The 16,497-nt window shown below is 38.9% G+C and overlaps 1 protein-coding gene across 3 annotated transcripts in view; it reads left to right on the plus strand.

The window, feature by feature from the left end:
• tenm2a (teneurin transmembrane protein 2a) overlaps positions 1-16,497 on the plus strand; it is a 330,820-nt gene that overhangs the window by 18,192 nt on the left and 296,131 nt on the right. The gene's annotated exons all lie outside the window — the stretch shown is intronic.

Genomic DNA, 16,497 nt, shown 5'->3' on the forward strand with positions numbered 1-16,497 from the left:
TCGCAGTCGCACCTGTCGTTTGTGAGTTGGTTCTGCTCTGTTCCTAAAGGAGGTTGACAGCTGTGTGAATGAGTCAAGTGCTGCGTTTAATTCTGCCTGTATGCTGACATGAAAGCCTGCAGAGATGACCTTGCCGCCATATATTCAGGAACAGATGCGCAAGAACAGAAGGCTGAGTCCATTTCTTTCTCAACTAATATATTTGAGGCCACATATCGGATTATAAAAGCCATGTAGGTAACACTTTAGAATACGGATCCTTCGTTAATGAATAACTACACAAGAACTAATGAGTAACACAATATTAACAATCTAGTAAGTATTATTAACTAACAAGAAACTCTGATTAACGAACTAGTAAGTAATAGCGCACAGACGAAAGTGGTAGTTCACTATTAAGTAATCAATAACTACTATTTTTAATACTTCCCAGAGAACTACTGAAAAAGTTTATTAACAATTTAGTAACTACTATTAACTAAAATAAACTCTTATTAATGAATTAGTAAGTAATAGCTCACAGATGAAAGTGTTACTAGATACTTCTGTGGGAATTACTAATTATTTGGATCCGTATTATAAAGTGAAGATCATTGGAACTAACTAGTAATTACTTAAGTGTTACTAAAGACATTTTCTAAAAGTTACTAAAGTTCACCAAAAATCTCAAACATTTGCACAAATCATGATTAGATCATGTAGTAACACTTAAGTAATTACTAGTTAGTTCCAAGGATCTTCACTTTATAATACGAATCCAAATAATTAGTAATTCCCACAGAAGTATCTAGTAACACTTTCATCTGTGAGCTATTACTTACTAATTCGTTAATAAGAGTTTCTTTTAGTTAATAGTAGTTACTAGATTATTAATAAACTTTTTCAGTAGTTCTCTGGGAAGTATTAAAAAATAGTAGTTATTGATTACTTAATAGTGAACTACCACTTTCGTCTGTGCGCTATTACTTACTAGTTCGTTAATCAGAGTTTCTTGTTAGTTAATAGTAGTTACTAGATTGTTAATATTGTGTTACTTATTAGTTCTTGTGTAGTTATTCATTAACGAAGGAACCGTATTCTAAAGTGTTACCGCCATGTAGAGGTCCGTTTGGTATGCACCTTTCAATATGCACCTGCTGTATGTCAATTTATAAATGTATTTATTTGTTTGTTTAATGAACTTTTCCTGGCATGATAATTACCATTCCTTCAGATCGCCACATTAATTTTGCCTTTACAACTGTATTTTAAAATCTTGCATCAGCTTTCAGGGCTGCAGTCACTTTGGCAAGGTTAGATTTTTCCTATAGTTCATCTCAGCCACAAAGAAGCAGAATGTGTAATTATAGTCCCTTCACATGATGGTGAACCAGTTTCAATGCTACAAATGAGTCTCTCAAAGTCTCCTTTTGCACAGTCTAGTTGATTCGGTTTAAATAAAATATGTTTACCGTTACAGTAAGTTGATTGATTTAGAGACAGGCTCTGTAAAGAGTAATACTGTATAATTGATGTAAGACTGAACCACACTGCTCAAACTTAAGACAGTGCAGATTTAAAACAGTCAATAATTTAAAGCTTGTTTATAGATCTCAGGGATAAGTAAGCTCGGAAGCATTTTTCTGAGAGATCTTTCTGGCTTGTACTCAAATACTGAGATTATGTCAGGTTACAGGTGCACATGGAATTCGTGTTGTGTTCGCTACTATTTAACATGTTTGTGAGGCTTTAAAGGGGAGGGGTACTGCATAAGATGCAGATCGACAGGTGGATCTGTGCATTAATCTCTGCTGAAGAAGACTGCATTTGCTTCGATCTCCATCTGGAACCTTTGCCCTCTAGAACACATTGGGGGGATATCACTAATTAACAAAATGCTATCTAACAAGCCTAATTTGCATAGAAAGGAGACATGTTTTCTTAAACAATCATGGTGCATCTTTTTTTTTTTTCTTCTTCCCCCCAGCACATTTAGTGTATGACTTAACAGGATTGTACTGTAGGCGCTTTAAGTGCTTGGCAATTACACACAAGTTGTAATGTACATGTTTAAGAGGCACTACTGTTTAGTTCATTCTAGGCTCAAAGGCTAAACAATGTAGTAGTAGTAGTAATATAGAAATAAAAATAATTACTATTATTAATACTGTAACAGTAGTAGTTGTGGATTCTATAATAATTGTGGATTTTACTTATTTTTAACATTGTTTTTTTTTTTTACATTCAACCAGTTGTTTTCATAGATTTACGATTGTAAAGCAACCCCACAGAAAAGTGTGGCCGCAAAGTACTGCTTGTTTGCTAAACGATGTCCCTTAAAGGAATGCCTAATTGATCACCTGTCCAACACACAGAGAGAGCTGAATTAAACAAAGGAAATGAAAGCAATTGATAAACTTACTAAATTAAAATGACTGGTTGCTGTTTTACCAACAAGCACAAAATATCCATTTACCCTTGTAGGCATAATCTTGTTTCATACGCATACATCGGCTTGGCTGTATTGATCTCTTATTACCAGCAAATTAGCAGAACTGATACTGTGTTCGTAGACTGATAATTTTCATTAAGCCTTTGATATATGACCAAAGGCAATCAATTTCCATAAGAAATGGAACATCTGCCTGATGTTTTTCAGGTTTAGAAACCAAGATGAACTAAAAAGGGGGAAAAAATATTGAAACAGAAAGGTGTTTGATTACATTTTGTGAATACATGTTTTTTTTGTTTTTTTTTGTATTTTCATAGTATATTACATTATTGTGTTTGCATGAGTGGTACTGTATGAATGTGGTTTATTAACATTACCTATCATAGTGGGCTATGCAACACAACTCATGTTATTGTAGGATTTAAACATCTATATGGCGCAATACCTTTATTAATCCCAAATTTCTGAATTGACTTTAAATCTCTGATTTTTACTGTTTATTCATTCCCAAGTGAGCTACAATTTAATTTCCAAAACAGCCCTCTGTGAACAGCATGGTACTCACTTAAGTCGAGTGTGTTTCATTTGAGCAAAGTATGCTCTCACTTTTTTAGATTGCTTTTCCTTCAATTGGATCAGGTGATTATCTGACTAGATGATGTCCTTTTTACAGTGTTTTATAGTGGCTGCTACTTACACGCTCTGCCTGTCTCCGTCCACTGTGCATGTGGTATGCAAGAGGTGAGAAAAGCTAGCTAGCATGCAGCAGCAGTTACATGTCTGGCATGTGTGCACGTGTGGGTGTGCTGTTTGGACTGAATAAACCGATTGAACAGGGACTCCTGTGATTTCATGTCACCCATAGCAAGCAGGGAAACGTCCTATGGGTCTTTGCTGAAGTCTCTGAATTCTCGACAGCACTGAGACCTGTCAAATAAACCTCATTCTGACTGAGTAGTGGTGCTTTGTTAAGCCATCTCATTTTCCAGTTTTCCTTATTTCTCTGCATACCAATTGCATGACTGCTTCCCAACGGGTTAAGGATCCAATCTTCCAACTGCCGGGATCTCGTCAGGTCTGTGTGTGCCGTTTGTTCTGTATGTGGGGAGACTTGCGCTCTGCTGGGTAGGATGTGCCATCCAGAGTGTGCTGAAAAGGCTTCTTGCTGATTAAAATGATGATTTAGGTGATGGTGGTGTACTAATTCCCCGAATACGAATCAAATGAAGTCTTTCAAATTAACTGCTCTCCCCTGTCCATGTGAAGACTTATCAATTGGAGAACCTTCAAATATGGGAAATGTCAATCAAACTTCTCCCCGTCAAGAGAAAGCCTAATTATCTACAGGTGCAATGCAGTTCTCTCATGAGAGATTCTCTTGTATTGCGTAAGTTGCTTACTCTACGGGTAAAGTCATCTTCTCTTGAGATCTGAAGCCAAAAAATTCTTCTCAATTTTGTATTTATTCGCAGTGCGGGGGGCAGCGGACCATAGCAGGCTGTATAAGCATGCTCATTGGCTGTCCTACTGCAACTGCAGCAGCCTATCGGTGAGCTCTCTGTCTGGGCCGTGAGCACTCAGCCATCACACTCTCTTTGAGCGGGTGCCCTTAGTGCGTAGATCTTTCAATGTCCTATCTCTGCTGGACTGCACAGGAAGAAGCGCCACTCCCAGAGGCCAGCGGAGACCGATGTGGCGCCCAGAAGCTCGCCAGAATTCTGCGAGTTTGCTTTCTGCACCCCAAAACAGTCCAGTCACTATGGCATATTTTCAGCAGAATGGAAGTCGACTTTTTTGGGTCAAAACACAACTTTCATTGCCCAAGATTGTTCTTGAAGAGCGAGGACACGCTGGCCCAAACCTTCCCCAGCTGCCCGCTGTACACTTTTCCCCCTGATCTCGTTGTTACCGCAGATAATCAAGAGGATCAGGGAAACATGCTTCTCAGTTCTCCTCATATCCCTGCCATGGGAAAACCAAACCTGGTTCCCAGAGCTGGTAAGGGTGTTGCACATAGCCCCATGGCCGATCCCGGTGAGAAAAGATTTCTTTCAAGCCGGTGGATTGATTTGGCATCCCCATCTAGAGCGCTGGTCTCGTTACCCTGGTCTCAATACCCATCGTGTTGCCAGAAGGGGTCATGAACACGATCTCACAGTCTAGAGCTCCTTCTACGAGAAGACTCTATGCGTCTAAATGGTCAGTGTTCTCCGAATGAAAGAGCCTGGACCCACGCTAGTGTGGGATTTCGTAGGTGCTTTCCTTCCTCCAAGAGCTGCTGGACAATGGCAGGTCCCCTTCCACACTCTAAGTGTACGTTGCTGCTATTGCTACGTTTGCGGCGTTCGCGGGGTTGATGCGTAGCCTAAGACCAATCTTTCTTTGGTTTTAGAGGCCCTGAAAGCTTTTCCCTTTGAACCATTAGAATCCTTGGACCTAAAATACCTCTCGCTCAAGACAGATAGCTCTGTCATCAGTGAAACGTGTGTGGGATCTACACATGCTGTCTATTAGCTCTGCGTGTCTCGAATTCGAACCAAATGACTCTAAAGTTATTCTCAAACTGATACATGGTTACGTCCCCAAGGTGATTGGCAAACCTTTTAGAGCACAGGTCATCTCCCTGTCAGCTCTACCAGTATCCGATAGCGAGGACAGTGATAACCTTCTGTGTCCATAAGGGCGCTGAGAATTTACATCACGCACTCCACCGCCTTCAGGCGTTCTGAGCAGCTCTTTGTTTCATTTGGAGAGCATAACATGGGTCTCGCTGCCTCTACATAGCCTTTCCAGATTGATAGTGGACGCTATTGCAGCAGCTTATGCCTCCAAACACCTGCAGTGCCCTATGGGCATCAGGGCCCATTCCACTAGAGGCATGGCTTCCTAGAAATCCCAGCCTGTTGAGCCCTTCTTTATATACGCTAGCCACTCCCCTTCTGGCGGGCTGTGACATCACGCAGGGCTCACCGATAGGCTACTGGAGTTGCTGCAGGACAGCCTTTTCAGCCTGAAATGGTCCGCTGTCCACCGCACTGTGTTGACAATGGCTATGATGGATTACACCTGTTATTGCCTTTTACTAACATGAATACAAAGAGTACACTTGCAGTATACAAGCTATATTTTTAAAAAAAAAAAATAATAATAATAATAAAAATATTTGTCATTGACGCATCTAATTCTTTAAAGGCACTTCAGAGCGGAGGTTGAGTCATTTTTAAACAATGAGACAGGAACATCTTAATCAGGTTTACTGGTTTATTCAGACATGAATGACCATAAATTGTGTGCTTCTTAAGTGTTTATGTATACCTATCAAGCCCTTCCAGCTTCCATTAATACACGTGTAGATAATGAAAACAAGTCTGCAGAAAGGCCACCCATTTGATGAATCAACTAATCAATGAAAGAATCATGTACACAGATCCAACATAAGATCAACATCAGGTGGTTGTGTGTGTTTGTGTTCAGCTTGAGTCTAAACCTGCAGTTGTATGAATATGGAAGGGCTTCTGTGAAGGTCAGCAGCTGCTCTCTGGAGTGTTTGAGGGTTGTTACTGATGCCTTTCCATGCATTAACAAGGCTGTAAGGTTTGTGTCTGTGTTGTTACAGCGGCACAGGAGGTCCTCCTTCAGGGATAAGAGATCTGACAGCGGTGCTGAGCTTTTAAAGCAAAGAGTATCTTTACTGACTGTAAATATGTAAAGGTGTCTCCATGTATCTCTGCTCTATTGGTGCAAAAGAAGGTGAAAGATTGCCTCACCATTATTGCCTCAGAAGGTGATGGCTATCTTCAGATGAGTTGGTTTCTTACAGAGCAATAGAGACGGTTACTTTTAAGAGGCTATTTTAAAGCATAAACAAGTTAAATTGGTGCTATGATGGTGGATTTTGCTGGTATTCTAGCAGGCTGGCTGGAATGTGTGTGGTATTGTTCTGACTTTGGGAGAACGAGGTGGATCTGACATGCAGTCTCATTACTGGGGAGGTTGGCAGTGTTGCGAGTGGTGTCATCAATTATGAAGAGATTGTGTGGTGTCTAAGTGTGGGGCTTATGAATAAAGCAGTGTGTTTTTTGTTTATCCCACAGGATTAGATGTGCTGACTGAGGTCAGGCTCTCTCTGGGGCTTTGGGTCACCAGAGTACATCATAGAGGAAAGCAGTCAGACTACTGGGATACAGTGGAAAGGGAAGGGGTGATTTCCTCAGTACACATGATCACATGGATCACACCTCCTGAATGCTAATGTCTTGTTGTACAATTCAGTTTAAAATGGCAGCTTTGTTTTGGAATATTGTAGCTGGATTTTTAATGGTCATACTGTACCAACTTAAAGTGGTTAAGCTTTTATTTATTTGTAAAAAAAAAAAAAAAAAACTTTAAAAGGGAAATACATGTCTGGACTCCACATAGCATCTTGCATTGGCCAGGGACTGTCCAATATGCCATCTGACTGACCTATAAATCAACTAAACACAGTTTGTTTTGTTCAGTTTCATGTTTAGGGGTGTGACAATGTAAAGTAGATGTCCCTGTAATTAAAGACCAGAGTGTAAAACTCATGGGTGTCTTTTAAAGAGTCTATGCTGTGAACTTGAAATACTTCGCATGCTTTTGAAAATCCAATGTTTAGCTGTTCTAAGAGCTCACTGTCACTCACATAGGGCTTTCTTCTTCCTTGAGGGGGTTTGGTGTCACAAAGGTCTTTGTTTCCATTAAAGACCATTAAAGAATGTGACGCATGTCTCCCGGGAATCTTGTAAAATTCAACCAATCAGATGGTGACTTCAAAACTCCTCAAGTGTTAACTGTTTTGTGTACCTTATGCATCAGTTGGACAGCCAACAGTTTATGGGCGTGACATCTGAGGTAGACTACTTCTTATTTTACTTTTCATTGTTGTGTTTTTCTCTCTCTGTCTTTGACTCTTGTTTGTCACTAAACTCGCTACCAGCCTAAACCTTTTTTTTTTTTTTCTCAACAGGATGCAAGTAAATCCTGCCAGAGCTCAATAGGTTGGTTACTTTACTGGTTATTTATCTCATGCTCTATACCCCTCCTGTATGTTCATTTGAGATATTCAAATAATCAGATAATGCATTCAGCTACCAAAAACTGTTTTGTACTCGCAGTGCCATTTAAAACCTTGAACCATATTCAAACAGAATTACTCAGATCTTTCTTAACAATCAGCACAGAAAATATGAAATAAGTTTTCGGATTCTCTGAACAACTTCTTCCTGCTTGACTCGGAAAAAATAATTTTCTCTTCTTTCTCCGTCTTTCCTTTTCCACTTCAGTGTCATGTTGAGTTCATGGCTTATACATTTATACAGCCATGATGACCTGACCTTTCTTGTTCTGTGTGCCCCATTTACTATTGTTATCCTTCACACGAACGTCATCTCGCTCACCCCATTGCTAGAGCGCAAGCATGCTTTAGGTTCCTAGCTTACAACAGACCCCTAATCTATTGTATAGAAAAGATGTGGTCCCCCAGGCAGGGACGCTTTTCCCCACTGTAGGTTTAATAAGCTCCAATCTGTCTGTTTGAGCCTCAGCAAGAGGGGTAGTTGCTCAGGGGCCCTGAGAGAGATGGTCTCTGTGATGTAGACTCTGCTAAGGGCTACACCATCCTAGCGCTTCTGTAATTGTCTGAAATCGGGGGGTGAGGGCTGGTGAGGGGAGCGGTCTAATTGTTTCACTGTTTAACTGACTGACTCCATCAATATCTATTAGGACTTTAGATTGCAGGTGCAGTGCTTCTTAATTCACTTCTGTTTTTTTTTTTTTTTTTTTTTTTCTAGCCTGGTCTTACAACATTATCATTCAGTGGAGAGTGTCTGTTTTTTTTTTTTATTCCATTGCTGCTAACACGTCCCCAGCGTCTTCACTCTTCCTCTCTCCGTCTCTGATGAGCTGCTTTTTTAGTCTTATTGTCATCTCTCTCCATTTGAGGGGAGCTGAGGATACTCTTAGGCTATGCATCTGCATATGCCAATTTGACTTGTAAAAAACGTTTATACGATTTCAAAACAAAAAATTCCACAATGATTGAAGTTGAACCCATGTGACAGTTGTTGCATCAGTTCTTGCAGTTAAAAGCTGTCCTTACTGGATACGTCCTGGAAGCCTGTGGAGTACATCAGATATAGCACAAGCATCAGATTACTGTTAGGAATTTGGTGTGTTTCGTTGCGGCACATCCAATGTAGACAGCATCCATGATTATAATGGGTTCTATTTGGAATTGTCGAATTTGACACTGTAAAATGAATAATGTGCTGGACAATGTCAACCAACACTGGTCTGAACCTAAGATCTGGAAAACCTTTATTTTTAAAGGAATAGTTCACCCATACATTCAAATATGGGCATCATTTCATGTCATTGCAAAGCTGTATGGCTTTCTTTTGCTGAAACCAAAGGATATTTTAAAAAATGTTGGTTCCAATGTTTTATAGGGACTTTCCATAACGATGGAAACGATGATTTCCAATTATTGTTATACTGTACAAACTACAGTGCATGTTCTATCCCTGACCCTTAAACCTACCCATCACACAAAACTTTCAGCATTTTTATAAAAAAAAAAAACATCAATCAGTATGATTTCCAAGTTGTTTTTCTCATGGGGACCAAAAAATGCCCTGTCAAGGATTTTCGATATCGCCATCTTTGTGGAGAAAATTTGTCCCTATAATGTAGGGAATAACTTACCTACACTACATACACACACACATGCACGCACGCGCACACACACACACACACACACACACACACACGCAGGCACACTTATTTAAGGTTAGCATGTTCACATCTCCATTTTTCCCTTCATTGTGCCTGTAGGTGCTTTAAGGGCTGGTTGGGTGATTGGATTATCTTCAGAGAAGCAGAAATGAACCTGGGTTGTCATAGCAATCAGGAAGTTCCAGTAGTCTCATGTTATTTCACACTTTGCTTAAATTGTCATTTTCAGGGATTGGTCTTAATGGTGTTCTTCCACAAACAGAAGCTTTATTAATTTACCTGCCGTGAGTAGGGAAATGGCCAGCAGAATGACAGGTATTTTAACATGGTCTTAGGTGTGTGTGTGTGTGTGTGTGTGTGACATTAAGCCACACAGAGTGGGTGTGTGGATTCTTTCTTTCTGTCTGTCTGTCTTTCTTTCTGTTTTAAATTAAGTAAGCAACACAGCCATTTGCAACATTAATAATGATACTAATACATTTTTATTGAGCACCAAATCACCATGTTAGAATGGACTGGAGTAATGATGCTGAAAACTCAGCTTTGCCATCACAGAAATACTTTTCAATTATAGATTATTTCAAATAGAAATTTTAAAATTGCTGCCTTACTGTATTTTTGATCATATAAATGCTGATGATCATCGTGAATTTTTTTTTTTTTTTTTTTTTTTTTTTAGAAACTATTAACAGCTCATAGCTTATTTCCATTGTTCTTTCCAGGTTGTAGAGTCCTGGAGGTTTACTATTGTACTGACACCTGTCTTTGATCACTATCTAGAAATGCCCATTGGCACTTTAGGTGGGTATACAGAAGTTGATGCAGTCAATATTTCTGCTTTAATTTTCCTACTCCTTCTCGTTGTTTAGTCATTGGTGTACCCCCCCCCCCACCACCACCACCACCATGCTCAGCCCCTTCTTCTCCTAAGATGACAAACCCCTGCAGCTTTCAATGCTTTATTTGTGGAAAAGCTTTTGAAAGCTTGGTGAACTAATAGAAGTGTTTATAAAGAGACATGCTGTGTTTTTTTTCCCCATTATTTTTTATTTTTTTTTACTCTTGACTGTTCTCTTGTTGGTTACGGGGGAAAGATGTTGCAGCAAAAGCTCTTAGGCTGCTTTTTCTCTGCCGCAGCCTGAAGTGAGAGAGAGAGAGAGAGAGAGAGAGAGAGAGAGAGAGAGAGAGAGAGAGAGAGAGGGTGTCTGTCTTGACTGTGACTCACCAGAGTGCTTTCATTCCCTGTAGTCCGACTCTCCTGTGAATGCCATCAAGCACGTTAGGTCAGGAAATGGACTGCTGATTGTAAAATAAGCTGGTGCAGAACTGATCGAGAATAACTGCCTTCTTAGTCATGTGGCACCATGTTGTTGTTTTTTTTTTTTTTGCAAAGCACTGATCGACATGTGCATTACTAGTCAGGTAGTCTGCCGTTGGCTGAAGGTTACTGCGTCATATCTAGCTTTGAAATGAGCCAAAGGAAAACTGAGGCCTGTTAGTATCTCAGAGCTCCAGTCAAGTGTGAATATGAAAACAGTCATTCCACTAGTGAAGTTCAGCTCTCCGTTCAACAAACATCAGTGACATGGCCTTATACTGTGGGTTAAAAATCTGTATACTATTTTGCACAATGCCCCAAAAGTCACAGTACTTTAACCCTCTGGGTTCTATGGTGTTTCTCGGGTCTTTGAGATGTTTTGACATGCCCTGACATTTGTACTTTTTTCAGTTGCTTATAAACATTTTATTGGCAGAGGTGAAATTACACACTATTTAGAACAAACAGGGCTACCGTAATATGTGAGCAACATGTATGTACATGTTTGTATTTTTGAGAGAATATTGTTTATGCATGGTTATTGAAAAAAAAAAAAAAAAGGTTTCTGAAATAAGGCCACAAAACACATACTACATATCTGTCCACAAGACTTTTGACTATTGGTTGTTGTCGCCTAGAGTTGTTGCTTCATTTTTTATTTTTTATTTTTATTTATTTTTTTGGAAAGGCAATATGCAAATGGAGATGAATGACCTAACCCCTCATGTATAATTAGGTGGTTATCCAACGCATTCTTATCCTAGGGCATCATATAGTGACGCTTTTGACAATGTGTATACATTCAACGTACTTTAGCGTCAATATAACACGCTTCAGTTATGGGTAGGTTTAGGTCTGGGGTAGTGTTAGGGTTAGACCACTAGGAGGCGCCTTCTGGCCCATATATATCTGCGTCTCATATTGATGCTAAAGGGTGCCATGTGCGTTGGATGTATACACATTGTCAAACGTATCAGTATTGAACACCTTGGGATGAGAACAGGCTGGGTTCTCACCTGAGAAGTCAAAGACCTGCATAATAATGAACCTTTCATTCAGGTGTGTTACAGAATATACATACACAAAAAAGTGAGCAATAGCTGACCCAAGAGGGTAAAACAGTAGTTGACTAACATGGCAAAATGATCCGAATGAGCTTTTTTAACACTAGAACGGCCACAACGGTCATTTTGACCGTTTTGAATTTTATATCTACAATAACTTTGTTGAAAAAAATAATAGAATCCTGCTGGTACCTGACTTTTCCTAAAATTGTCTGTACATTCATTTAAAATGATTTTCATATAAATTAAGTTACTTAAACGTAAGGCAAAACAAAACAAATGAACATATTTACCTATTTCGGCCATAGACGGTCATATTGACCGCACTGAATTCCGCGATATTTTTTTTGTTAAATATCCCGCGGTTGATCGTGGTCTCTCTCTCAACTGTCAACAGAAAGGTCCATCCGGTCACCTCTGTAGTGGTATTTGCTTTATAATAATTTCTACGTTAGTTGTTGATCAGAAATAAGCAAACAAAACCAGACTACAGTTATCAATACTTGCGTTATAGGCTATATATCATCAGAGAGTGATTCAGAGTCAGAGTTCACATCAAGGAAAAAGAGACGGCTGCTATAATCAGATACGGTGGATCCAGATGTTCAATTCATATCGGATGATCCTGGTGAGCTCTGCTACCCTGTCCTGCGCTGTTTGTTTTGCTGCATGGGCTGTTCACTAGTTCTGCTAGTCCTATTATTATTATTAGCCTATTGACCGCTTCGCATATCATCACTATCTAACATTTTCGTCATAGTTTTTGTCATTCAAACCTAGTTTTTATTTAGTTATCGTCTCGTTTCCGTCTTTGAAAAAATGTGGTTGACGAAAATAATTAAATTAAAATTATTCGTCAAAGAAATAAACACTGTTTTGAATCTAACGGTCAAAATGACCGTTTGTGGCCATTCTAGTAGTTTTGGGATTCTGGCACTTCTAGTGTTAATTAAGCAGAGTCAAAAGGCTGCTCAAAATTGAGTTTCCAGGGGTGAGGGGAGATATTGACAAACTCTCCATAAAGGTCATACTTGCAGATGTGTTTTGATGTTATATGAATTATAAATGTTTTCAGGTTAAATAAATCTTCAAAGGGCAGAGATAAAGAGAGCATGAGTGGTATAAATACAATATATATATATATATATATATATATATATATATATATATATATATATGTGTGTGTGTGTGTGTGCATTAGCAAACAGTAAACTGTTGTCGATCTCTCCTCCGCTATGTGGCCTGTCTTTTATTTACAAGCTGTGGCAGTTCTCACTCTCTATCAACCCGATTAGAGGAAGTGTGGGTAGTCTGACCCTGGTGCTGCAGGGTCTCCGACGAAGCAATGGAGAGGCTTGCTTTGTGTAGCTACAAGCCAGCCTTGTTAGTATTGCAGACATTAAAGAGCCTACTAGCCAATCTTCAGCGCAGCAGCTTTCATTACCTTTGGGACTCTCCTCTATGAATGCAGATACATGAGCAGTGGAGAGGTTTTGATTGCTGTTTCTATAGGTAATGGACTGTCGGGTCACACACTGAATCATTTACTTTTGTTGATGTCTTTCACAGTTAGGTTGACTGTTCTTATGCATGATTCACGAACAGGTCAGCCAAAACATATAGAATGACATAAGATGAAGGCCTACTTGTAAGATGAATTTCAAGCCCCCAAGAGTGACATGGTGGGAAAAAAAAATGCAATGCAGAATGCAAAACATTTGTAAGAGAATGCAAAAGCAATGTAATATAGTGTAAGTTTTATTCAGACAATCCTACATTATTTTGACAGCATGAAATCATTTTTTTTTTTCTCCATTGATGTGGCCTGCTGGGTAATGCATATGCTTCACCACAATGTGATGTGGTACTTGTGTGGGCGATCGGATTTTGAATCATAACTTGTGCTCCTTAGCATTTCTCTGCTGCCCTGTCCATTTAAAGGCGGAACTATAGAAGCTTGTTTCCGCCGTAGAATGAAAAATATAAAAGGAAATTGTGACTTTTTATCTCACAATTCTGACTTTTTTCTCACAATTGCAAGTTTACTTCTCGCATTTCTGACATTATTTCTCAGAATTGCGAGATATAAAGTCAGAATTGTGAGATAAAGTCACAATTATTTATTTTATTTTTATATTCAGTGGCAGAAACAAGCTTCCATACAAAACACTCATAAACATTATAAAATTAAAATCACTTTCTCCAAATCTAAAATTACTTTTCTGCTGACGTAAGAATCAGTTGGAGAAAAACTGTATTACCCAAATAGAGTGCTGCAGGAATGACTCGTAAATTCTGGATAAAAACATTATTTAGCAGTTTTGAACTGCTGGTTCACTTGTCCTGAACTCCAATGGGTTTTTGGTTAATTGACTGAAAAAAAGGTATGTGGTTCACAGCTCAGGGTAATTTCACAATTTTATTCAACAAAAGGAGATACAAAATCAAATACTTTTTAGTCTTTTTGTGTCTTGGAAAAATGTATTTGCTAGCAAGTGGCTAAATGGGACTGAAGAGGTCTTCCCTAATATATATTTCTGAGTGAAACGGGACTAGATTATTATTATTCTTTTTTTTTATTATCTGGAATTAATTGGATCAGGGGATCTGTCTTTTTGTAATTGATGTGGTCTCATGCCAGGGAAAAGTTGCTGGAGCACAAGTCATCATAGAAGACATGTTGTTGCACGTGGAAGTTAATGTTTTTAATTAAAGATGACAAGGGCACATGAATATGAATATATATATATATATATATATATATATATATATATATATATATATATATATATATATATTCTTATTATAATTGAACATCTTCAGCTGAAAATATTCTATGAAATGCCATTGCATGTTGTCTATAAACAACAAGCTCACATTGTATGACCATAGTACCTTTAAAACACAAAACAAGTGTATTTTTTTCTAATGCAATACTCTAGACTACATTTATAATCTACAGTGTGCCAGGATGAAGCAAACTTGCCAAGTTGTTTATTCTTGCAAAGGGATATACTGTATTTTAGGTAAGTGGTCATTGTCATTTTGCAAGGTCACATGTTGACACCAATGTTCACACAGCGGAAGAAAGAGGCCTTCTTTGCTTTCTGTGAGGTTTTGGAGTCAATAAACACTGCATCTCTACCACATTAAGATCAAGAAACGTTACAGCCACAAGATGTTCCCGACCATAAACAAGAAGCTGTTGTTAGACAGTCTGTTTTTCTGTCTTGCCCCGAGGCCCATGAGCCCAGTAAAAGAGTATGTCTCATCAAGCCAGCATCACTTACTGCAGATAAGTGTTCTACCTCACACAGTCAAGCAGCTAAGATGCTTCTGTAGGATAATTCCTCGAATCCCTCCGCTGTAGATGTTTGTTTATTTGTGTGTGGAGGTTTCTAGTTGAGTGGTGCGGCGGCTCTGCGCTTGTGGTCTGCTCTCCGGGCCTGCTGTCACTCAGAGGGAAACAGAACCCGTGACCCATAAAGCCCACAGGTTCTGAGAAGAGTGTAACTAATGGATGCCTCTTAGAGAAAGGATCCCCGCGGAGCTGCACTCTCTACCGCCACAGGGCAGAGAACGAGACAGAGGGATGAAGTATGTTATAAACATAGGCGCTGTGAAATGGTAAGAGGGGTCAGGAGGTACCGAAAAAGGGAGGAGTGAGCTGAAAATAAAGGCAAGTGGGTAGAAGTTATAGGGAAAGTCAGATAAAAAGAGACAAAATGGAAGCCATGCAGGGACATTCACAGAGGTGTTGGTCTTCAGCTGTGTCAGTCAGGGTTAAGCCATTTGGGAACAGTGCTATGTATATGACTAAATTATCAGAACTGAGCCATTACTAGTGTACCAAGGTTACAAAATTAGAAGAAAAAAAAATCTAGAAAAATAAAATAAAAATACTACTTTATTTCCTTATGGCAGGTTAAATGTTGTTTTATTTATTTATTTATTTATTTTTGTGGATTATTTTTTAAAATGTAATTTAATTAATTATTATTTGTTATTATTATTTATTCATTTGTATAATTTACTGGCCAGTAAACTGTTTAATTCACCGCATTTTCTACAATCGTTTGGTAGAATGCCAGCTCTCTCTCACACACACCAAAAAAAAAATATTCATTATATCGATTCATGAAGATAAATATTAGATCTCAGAAAAATGTGTGTGTGCAGAATTACCTTAGTTTGTGAGGATTCGTGTGAGTATATTATTGCCCCGGCTGAGTTATTTACTGTCACTGTTTGTAATCGGAGTATCATGCCAGGAAGGAAGCCACATAAAGATCCATGTATTGGTGCATTTCAATGACATTTCCTCACACACCCTACTGTGGTCTTTTTTGGAAATGTCTCTAAACCGTCATACAACTCTGAACTGATTGCTTTCTGCTTACAGATGGCGCCCCCTTTGGTTAAATATAAAATTGCAGTGCACATTCCCACCCATGTGGTTTAGTGTAAATACATGCAAGCTGAAATGGCATGCTGTCTAATTTAAATAACACCATCCCTGTTCCTCTTCTTCATAGTCTCTGCATGTTTGTTTGTTTGTTTGTGTGTGTGTGTGAGAGAGAGAAGGATGTTCAAACACTCATTTCTCATGTTTTCCCTTCCTAAGAGCCAGTTCGACCCTATCTGTCAGCATAGGCATATTTGTGGAAGCCTTTTGTTTCACCGAGTATCGTGTTGTTGTTGCTTTCCCCTTCGACTCCGCTATTTCATTTAAGTTATTTATCATTCATCCAAACTCGCCAGGTTCAAAGAAGAATAAAGAATGGAGTGAATAAAAGGATGGGGGAAGTGAGAGCTTCCAGTGGTGGATAACAGGGTATAATAGGCCCCAGAAACAAAGCAGCTCATTGATTGTGTAATGAGCTTTTATCTGCGGGTATAATTGCCCTGCTTGTGTTAGCTCATGTACG

The sequence above is a fragment of the Pimephales promelas genome, chromosome 9, assembly GCF_988280905.1.
Source record: "Pimephales promelas chromosome 9, fPimPro1.hap1.1, whole genome shotgun sequence".
NCBI classification, from domain to species: domain Eukaryota; kingdom Metazoa; phylum Chordata; class Actinopteri; order Cypriniformes; family Leuciscidae; genus Pimephales; species Pimephales promelas.